Genomic DNA, 6110 nt, shown 5'->3' with positions numbered 1-6110 from the left:
ACAACTCCCCAAACTCTCAAAAACATTTAGCTAGAAGAAAATGAAGCTTTTACATCTCAACCACAGCATAGGGACTCAATCCCACCCACCAAATTATAATCACTTTGCCTTAGCCCCTCACGTATTATGCCTACAAATTTCAACCACTTTAAGAGACAGTCAAGTAATAAAGAAGGACGGTCTCTTTATCAGGAGGAGCCTGCCTAGGAGCTTCTAGCACAGAAAACGGATTATCCTGCCAAAACTCTATTAGAGTACATAGTCGATAAATACTTACTAAGCAATTGACTGGTTCCTTGATGCATTAATTCATTTATTCAGCAAATGCATGCTAGGTACTTATTCTTGCAAGGCTCAAAGGCCAGGGATGAGTCAGACAGAGTCTCTGATCTCAAGAAACTTAAAACCCAGCGGAAGATTATAAAAAGCTGGCTATCATGCCAGGATGAATGAAATGGGTGCTTAAGATAAGCAGCAGGTGCTGTGATGTTCGGAGAGAGGGGTTGCCCAGCACAGAGGAAGCACTCAGTGTTGGTACGTGAAGTCAGATGGTTCCGGTGAACAGTGAACGAAGATGAAATGCTCACCCCCCCACCCCCCAGGCACAGTCTTCAAAGCAGCCCCTCCTGGCCCACTCCACATCTGTGCCTCCCTCTGCCGGCCAGACACCTGCCCCTGACGCTGTGCAGTGAACTCTGCCGTTGGTCAAGTGGGGGCCGAGAATCAGGTGTCCCTCCCTGCCCCCCAAGCATCCTCGGCTCTGCCTCTCTCCACTGAATTCGGGCCGAGCATTGATATTCCCGCACCGCTGACATATCACATCACTCTGCATAGCCAACATCTTACAGGCTCCGCTAATAACCCCCAGTGGATCTTAAGCAGGAGTCTCAGCCTGCAGGAAAATCGGTTCACATCTGAGCCCTGTCGCGACTAATCTTCTCCACCATTTATTAGATGAGGATCTTGTCAGTTCGGAAGCTCCGTTTGCTCTGCCTAGAAAATAGAAGAGAGAGAGAAAGAGAGACCAGAGGGCAAAAGATGAAGGAATGAGATATATAGCGGCGTCAAGAATTTTGTCAAGAGACACAGAAGTGCTCAGCGGTTGACAAGTTCCCTGTTGTACAAACAGAACAGCTCGAGGACTTAATACGTGAAAATCCCAGCGGGACCCTGCAATTTTTCACAATCATAACGTCTCAGACTTGTCAGTTGCGAGGTTCCCAAAGTGTTAGTCTGGTGGCAAGGTGGAGGCTTTGGAAGGTGGGACCTCATCCGCCTGAGGGCCGCTCTGGGTCAGGGGCGCAGGGGAGTGGCCCAGGAGACGGCGTGAGTGAAGCACCTGTGTGGCACTGCCTGTGGCAGGGGGAGGACTGAGGTCCTGGCTCTCTTATCACCGGAAACGGGGCCTGAATCGCTCTACGTGTGTGAATCTCAGTTTTCTCGTCTGCAAAATGGGAGTATTCATGCCTACTCCGACGAGATGTGCCGGGGACTTAAACACCAAGGAAATTCTCCAGAAAACAGAAACCAGGGCAAGGAGGGTTTAGATGGAGTGAATTTGCAGGCCAAAGACCACGGATGGAGAATAGGGTCAGGGCACACCTGCTTTGCTTGCTTTCTTCTCTTTTTGAGAGTTGAATGCTCCCCCTCTCTTTTTTTTTTTTAATTTTTTTTAATGTTTATTTATTTTTGAGACAGAGAGAGACACAGCATGAATGGGGGAGGGTCAGAGAGAGAGGGAGACACAGAATCTGAAACAGGCCCCGGGCTCCGAGCTGTCAGCACAGAGCCCGACGCGGGGCTCGAACTCACAGACTGTGAGATCATGACCCGAGCTTAAGTCGGACGCTCAACCGACTGAGCCACCCAGGCGCCCCGAATCCTCCCCCTCTCTTAAGACTTCCAGCTCTCTAAGATGATAATTAATTCTAATGGCTACTCAACAAGCACTTGCTCTGTGCCAAACTAGCTCTGTGTTAACCTCTTTACAGACGCTTCTTTCACATAATGCTTACAACAGTCCTATGAGATAGGAGTTTTACAGGTAGAGAAGTAAGAGTCAGGGAGGGAAGTAATTTGCCCCCATTGGTCACACAGAGGCAGAGGCAGGATTTGAACCCAGAGCTAAGTCTTCCTCAGGGCTGACACTGGTTCTGAAAACAACCAACCGGGAGGACGGCTGACTCTGAACCAATGTGACTATCCTAGGCCATAAAGGAGAGCACCTTAAAGGGGCCTTGCCAGAGGAGGAGTGGAGAAAAACCAAAGCTTCAAGCTAACGGGGTCCAGTCCCTTTACTGATGATGCCATGCTGCCACGCTCCACTGACCGTGGGCCATAATAGTAATTATGACTCCAGCAGCCACATTTTTTGGTTTATTTATTTATTTTGATGTCTATTTTTGAAAGAGAGAGGCAGAGCGTGAGCAGGGGAGGGGCAGAGAGAGAGGGATAGGGAGACATAGAATCCTAAGCAGGCTCCAGGCTCCGAGCTGTCAGCACAGAGCCTTGACGTGGGGCTCGAACTCACAGACCGTGAGATCATGATCTGAGCCAAAGTCAGATGCTTAACCGACTGAGCCACCCAGGTGCCACCAACACTTTGTACTTTATTTATTTTTTATTTTTTTAAACTTACTCATATGAATATATTAAAAATTTTTTTTTAGTTTTTTAAAATGTGTATTTATTTTTGAGGGAGACAGAGACAGAATGAGAGTAGGTTAGGGGCAGAAAGAGAGGGAGACACAGAAGCAGGCTCCAGGCTCTGAGCTGTCAGCACAGAGCCCAATGCGGGGCTTGAACTGACAAACTGCGAGATCATGACCTGAGCTGAAGTTGGATGCTTAACCGACTGAGCCACCCAGGTGCCCCTTCAGCAGCCACGTTTATGAAGCAGATGCTCCCTATGCTCCATACTTAACCCGCATCTTATTTAACCCATTTGTCCTGCTATAAAACCTACCCCACCTGGCATATGGGGAAACAGATCAATGGAGATGAAAACTCCACTTTCCAAGTTCAACACTGTGAAGCCATGTGACCCTTCTTGTTTCTCCCTTCACTCGAGACTTGAGTCCATGAATTATGTAAACGTTGCCTGGGAGGCCCACCCAGTGCCTGTGTTAATGACCTCGGAGGGGTGCTGGTTTCTGGGAAGTCGTCGAGGGCAGCCTGCAGAGTACTTTGAACTTGCATGTGTCATTTCAAATTGCTTTGAGATGAGCTGAATTCAGATCCCTCCGCCTCATGTGGGGATAGCAGTGTGGGGAGAGGAATGGAAGAGAAGGAAAGAGAAGCGGTTTTCTCCCCCCTTGGAGGGGGCAGGAATCCATCGTGGCTGTGTAGACACAAAGGCTCCCACAACCTGCTTTCAGCTCAAAGAAGCATCCTTCCATCACGTCGAATTCACTAGGCAGCAGGTTCCGGAGATTCCATGTGGGGTTTGTTGTGAGCACCATCCTGCGGACTTCTCCAGCCAGGCTGCCAGAGGACAGCCCTCTCTTCTCCCTGGAGAGCCCTCCATCCAGGCCACTGCACCAACTTTATTTGGTTGCTTGCTTGGGCTCGGCCCTCAGTGTAGGCAAACAGGGCAGGAGCCGCTGAAATCGGGGAGGGGGACAGAAAGGAAAGGGAGGCCAAGGAAGCAAAACCAGAGGCCAAATGTAGATGTCTGGTCTGTGTGCCCAGACAGGGCCGGAGTCTGGGCCCCTGCCATGTATCCTCAAAGCCCAGGCTGGACATGATCGATCCCTGCCCCTGCCCACCAACTCCTAGTGGGAGAAAACCACTTACATTTCCTTCTCTTCCATTCTCCTCCACCACCCACACCACCCTCCCCCCCCAACTGCTGTTATCACTACACGAAGCAATTCCAGAGGGAGGAGTCTTTAATATAGTCAGAAATGGAATTGGCAGGCCTGGACCAAACGCCAGGCCTAGACAGAGCGGGATAAGAAGCTCAAGCCCAGAGTCAAAGCTGGGAGGGTCCAGATGCTGAGAGCCTTTGTGTAAGGAGGTGGGGTTAGGAAGCAAGGCCAAGGCAGAGACCTTCCCCCAGAACGTCTTCCTGTGGAACGAGGGGCTAGGGAGTGTTGTGCGCTGAGGGGAAGCCAGCAGGTTCTCTCACAGCCTTCTCCTGCCCTGCGCCTCCCTCCTTAGCGGAGGTCCACTTGAGGCCATGGCCAAAGAGTCTCAGTTCCTTCTTCCTGGCACCGAAGGAGGAGCACACTCCCGTCCTCTTCATCCATTCTGCAGGACTGTCACAGAGAGGCTCCTTTTACAGGCCCAGGCCCACTGTGGCCTCTCAGATCCCCAGAGCCTGCTTGTGAGGCCACCCTAAACTGCGACCTGCCCCGAAAGGACATCTAGGGCCCTGCTTACATGGCCACTCACTAGTCACAGTACAGTATTTTAGATCTCGTGTTTCATCTGCCACCCATGCTCGATCAAACAGAGATCAAATAAGTTCTGAAGTGATGTGAAAACAAACAAACAAAAACAGAGACCCAGAGCACCCATGGCTGGTTATTTTCATCAAAACAAACAATCCTTGTTTACTGCTCACAGAACACAGCCAGGTCTCAAGCAACATGGCGAAGGTACTCTTCAGCCGCCTTCCCTCCCACACAACCTCAACACACAAACTCACCCTTGACAGCTTTCACTCTCTGCCTTCACCCTGGTCAGTGCCCAAAACCCACGCGCTGCTCCAGCTGCCAAAATGCTCCACCCCCACACGGCATGCCCACGTTCCAGATTTTTCCAAATCCCTACCCACCCCCACCAAAATTAACCCATGCTCCCCCCTCAACACACGTTCTTGCAGACAAACTGTGACGTAAGGGAAAGAATGTTAACTGAGCAACTACTACGTTCCAGCCGTTATAATAAGCACTTTACAGACATTATATCATTAATCCTTACAACAATCCTTTGGGGCAGTTGTTGCTATCACCATTTTGTAAGTAAGAACCTGAAGTTCAGAGAGGTTAAATAACATGCCCAAGATTTCACAGAAAAAAGTACCAGTGCCAGTATCTCAAAGCTTTTTTTTTTTTACTTGGCTTCTCCAATGTTTAAAGGTTTTCCAACAATCATACTATGTTAAATGGAGCTGGCCTTATTTACTTTTGTATGCCCAAGAGCTGGCCTCGTGGCTGGCAAGGAACAGGTGTCAAATAAATGAATAGAGAGTGATGGATCGATAGATGGATGGATGGATGGATGGATGAATAAGAGAAATAGGTAAGTTGAAATGACCTTTGGTGACCATAAATTAAAGGGTTAGTCTTCTCAGATAACATCCTTACATATTTGTATTCTGGAGACAGCGCTGAAGCAACGGTCCCTATTTAGTTTGTGTCTTCCTTACCAGCTCTAGAAAAGCTGGAGCTTGTTCAGAGGAAAACACCAGGATTGAGAGGTGGTCTTAGTGACTTATCATGAGGAATAGGTATGGGGACTGCCAGAAAAGAGAATATTCTGCGTTCAAATATTTGAAGGCTGGGTAGAGGGTACACAGAAGAGGAAGAAGGCTTGCTCTGTGTTTCTGCAGGCCATTAGAACTAGGATCAATGGCAAAACCATGGTGGGGCTGATTTCTCATCAGCATATTCTATTCTGTGCATACACTCAACAAGTACTTTTTTGGGCATCTCCTATGAACGAGGCACAATAGAGACCATTTAAAGAAGAATATGTGGGGTGCCTGGATGGCTCAGTTGGTTGAGTGTCCTTGATTTTGGCTCTTGATTTTGGCTCAGGTCATGATCCCAGGGTTGTGGGACTGAGCCCCACATTAGGCTCTACACTGAGCCTGGAGCCTACTTTAGATTCTCTCTCTCCCTCTGCCCCTCTCCCCCACTCATGCTCTCTCTTAGAAAAAATTAAAAATTAAAAAGAAGCACATATGTATAAATATGTGTATCCCCCCCCCTTTCTCAGATAAAAAAAATGCATTACATCTTCTTCCAACTTAATCTAACACTGGATCTTGGAGATAACAGCATAGCAGTATATGGAATTGTCCTTCATGCCTTTTTTACAGCTGTATAATACTCCACTGTATGGATATACCATAGTTTATTCAATCATTTCCCTATTGATAG

General features: G+C 48.5%; 1 long non-coding RNA gene across 1 annotated transcript in view; it reads right to left on the bottom strand.

Annotated features, from left to right (window-relative positions):
• Positions 1-240: 240 nt before the first annotated feature.
• The window catches only part of LOC132672940 (uncharacterized), a 30280-nt gene continuing 24410 nt past the window's right edge, over positions 241-6110 (bottom strand). Inside the window, exon 3 of the long non-coding RNA XR_013557412.1 lies at positions 241-993. This is a non-coding gene — a long non-coding RNA (uncharacterized LOC132672940). The remainder of the gene's footprint in view (positions 994-6110) is intronic.

This window comes from Panthera onca, chromosome C1, assembly GCF_046562875.1.
Source record: "Panthera onca isolate mPanOnc1 chromosome C1, mPanOnc1 haplotype 2, whole genome shotgun sequence".
NCBI classification, from domain to species: Eukaryota; Metazoa; Chordata; class Mammalia; order Carnivora; family Felidae; genus Panthera; species Panthera onca.
This window is presented reverse-complemented; position numbering and strand designations above follow the sequence as displayed.